Source organism: Elephantulus edwardii, unplaced genomic scaffold, assembly GCF_000299155.1.
Source record: "Elephantulus edwardii isolate Elephantulus edwardi_28Jun2011 unplaced genomic scaffold, EleEdw1.0 scaffold00009, whole genome shotgun sequence".
Lineage (NCBI taxonomy): Eukaryota > Metazoa > Chordata > Mammalia > Macroscelidea > Macroscelididae > Elephantulus > Elephantulus edwardii.
Window position 1 is genome coordinate 26,971,500 of NW_006399759.1, and position 3,432 is coordinate 26,974,931.

At 44.8% G+C, this 3,432-nt stretch overlaps 1 pseudogene; it reads right to left on the bottom strand.

Annotated features, from left to right (window-relative positions):
* Positions 1-1,950: 1,950 nt before the first annotated feature.
* On the bottom strand, positions 1,951-3,030 carry LOC102867615 (annotated as a pseudogene).
* Between the last annotated feature and the right edge of the window lie 402 nt (positions 3,031-3,432).

Here is a 3,432-nt window from a genome sequence, read left to right on the forward strand (position 1 = left end):
TCAAGTTGACATGGAACATTAAGCACTGTGGTCTTTATGATCCTGTGCTATAATTAATTATTGTCTATGTCTATACTATTGAAAACTTTGTTCCCTTTTGTTATCTCCAAAACAACTGTTCTTTGAAAGATGAACAAATGATTGAACTTACTAGAGGCAGAAAACTGTCCTTGGAGCATAATAGATATTCAATAAATACTAAAAACATTATAATTCTTAGTAAGTGTAAACAATATGAAGCATGCAAAGGTAAGCGAGATCCATCTAGTCTTTAAGGATTTGATACTCTATATTACAATTATAGTAGCAATTATTCGGGAGGTTAGTTCCAGATGAAAAGACCAGGGATCATTTCATGGAGGATGTGGCATCTCATCCAGTCTTTAAGAGACTATTGGGATACTAAAGCAAGCACTTTCAAGACAGCAGAGAAAGTCTTCCCATATGGAAGGGTCATTATAACCTAAAACACTGCAAAGAGTTGGTGGTGATGGTGTGTGAGAATGAGGAGTAACATGGTGTAAATGCAGCAAAGCCGTCATGGGAGGGAGAAGTGGGGCACATGCCGAGGCTATCTCAGCCTCCTGGGAGGACTCTTTACTGCCACCCGCACTTAAACTGTGCTGGTCCTTCCCGAGCTACAGCTTTGCTCAGCCAAAGTCAGCTGGCTATTATTCATCCCTATTTGCAACTGTAGCATGCACTCCAGACTCAGTGTGTTCAAAATGGGCCTCCAAACTTGGGCCCCTTTGTGTTACTGACTTTAGGGAGCGGCTGCAATAATCACCCCGTTTCCTGAGTAGTTATTACTGATTCCTTCCTCCGATCTTGTCCATCCATGGTATAGCTAGAGAGGATAGTGTATGATCAGGAAATACTTTGTTCTGTTGTATGTAAGGTCACTATGAGTTGGAACCAACTGATGGCAACTAATATCATTTCACAAAAACTCAAATTGAATCCTTGTCCTAATGAAAATGTTGTACCCTATTTCCCTTAGGGAAAGCTCTAGTGGCCGGCCTAGTGGTAAGAAGTTGCACCGCAATACCAAAGACATGTGGTTTGAATCCACCATCTGCTCTGCTGGAGAAAGACGGGCAATCTCCTCCCTTGAAATTTACTGCCTCTGAAAACCCACTGGAAGGTCAGCTATGAGTTTGTTCCAACTAAAAGTACACAACAACATTACACTCAGAATACATTCAAATTAACATTCTTTGTTCTAGAAATAACACATAATTTATTGTGCAAACCAGGACATTTCTGAGAATAAAAGGAGTACTAGAAATTAAAAGCCAACATGATGGGTGTATCACCCTACTTCCAAACCCCTCCACCGACCCAGCCTCTTCACTCATTTCCTCTGTCCACCCTCCAACTACTAAATGCAGCTGGGGGGACTTTTTAATTTCCTCCAATGTTCTCTAATGCCTCTGTCCTTCATACACACTTTCCCTGTGAAACACACATTCATGTCCTCTGGTAGAATATATACTTTTCAAATTGTTGAGTTTTCATTTTGTTTATCATTGTGACTTCAGCAATGGGCTCTCGTGTCTCAGAGATGATGAAGATGGCACAGGATAGGGGTAAGTTACAGATTGTTCATAGGGTCACTATGAGTCATGCTTGACTTGACGACACCTAACAAAAACAACTGCCCTCTAAGGTCCCTGGGAGGCACAAACAGTTAAGCATTCGCTCATTAATCGAAAGGTTAGAGGTTTCAACGTACAGAGAGGTTTACTAGAAGCACAGCCTGGCAACCTACTTCCAAGAGGTCACTGCCTTGAAAATCCTATGGAGCAGATTTTACTCTACAACATATGAGCCAGAACGAGCTCACCAGCAACTGAGCTCCCACTATAGCGCTTCTATCTTTTTTTTAAAAAAAACAATAATAATAATTTATTAAGAGCCTCCCCTCCCCCACCCTCGCTGTATTTAGGGTCACTTTTTCCGCTTGTAGATCTTGTGCACTAGTCCCAGGAAGATGGCTGGGGGCAGGGGAGCAGCATGCTGCTCGATAAGCCCCATAATGTGGCTGAAACTCTCTTCTTCATACTGCTTGAACACAGCAGGCAGCTCCAGTTCCTCATACAGTGCCTTCACCCGGGCCACCTTCTCCGTCTCCTTCTGCCCATAATTGTCCTGCAGGATCTGGCGTTGTTCTGAGGAGGCCCGCTGCAGACACTGGATCACCACCCAGCTGCATTTGTTGTCCTGGATGTCAGTGCCAATCTTGCCTGTCACACTCGGGTCACCAAAAAGATCAAGGTAATCATCCTGAATCTGAAAGAATTCGCCCATCTCTAGCAGAATCTTTCTGGCGTTGTCATGTTCCTTCTCCCCGTCGATGCCTGCCATATACATTGCAGCAGCTACAGGAAGGTAAAAGGAGTAGAAAGCTGTCTTGTACTTGACAATGGATTTGTACCTCTTTTCAGTGAATCTGCTGAGATCCACTTTGTCCTGAGGGGCAGTGATGAGGTCCAAGGTCTGTCCAGTCTCAGTCTGATAAGAACTCTGCAGGAAGAGCTCCATCAGGTTCAGGTAATAGGGCTGCTCCCGGCAGTAGAGCTTCAGCAGGTGGTAGATACACGATTCCAGCAGCATGGCATCATTGATGACATCCAGACCTACGCCTGGCTTCTGATACCAGCAAGGCTGCCCGCGTCGGGTAAGGGATGAATCCATGATGTCGTCTAATACAAGGAAGAAGGCTTGGAGCAGTTCCACACACCAGCCCACTGTCAGGGCCCGCTGCAGACTCTCAGCATCCTGCTTCCTGGGCTCCACCAGCTCCTGGAACACTGCCAGCACTGTTAAACCTCGGTTGTACTTGCCTCCAATGGCATTGTACTCAAGGACCTTCCTGAGCCGGGTAACAGCATGTCCTATTCCTGGGTGCCCCAGATCATCCTCAGTCAGCACCTTGACAATCTGGGAGAAATGCTGGATGAAATCCTGCTTCTCTTGGGCGTAAGCCTCTGATTTCTGGTCTCCGTTCATTCTGAGGGAGGAGTAGAATGCTCTGTTCTTGGATGCCGGTTCTTGCTTGGTCTAGATCGTTGGCGGGATACTCCTCTAGCGCTTCTATATTGCTTAACACTGTATCTTTAGCACCCGGCTCAACGCAGTCAATTTTCTTGGTTTGACTATTTTTTTTTTTAAACTTTATCCTTGAATGAATGAAAGATGGGCAGGACCCAGATCATGTAGGACCTTGAACATCATGTTTGAATTTGGCTTCAGGCAGCCATGGGGTGCTATCTCTTTCTTTCATATAAATGTTATTGTTGTCGTTGATTGCGGTCGAGTCAAGCGCTACTCATAGCGACCCTATGAACAAAAGACCTAATGCCTTTCCATAACTGTCTTCATTTCGCCAAATTCATAGAGTTTACAGAGGCATGTGGTTTAGGAAGTGGA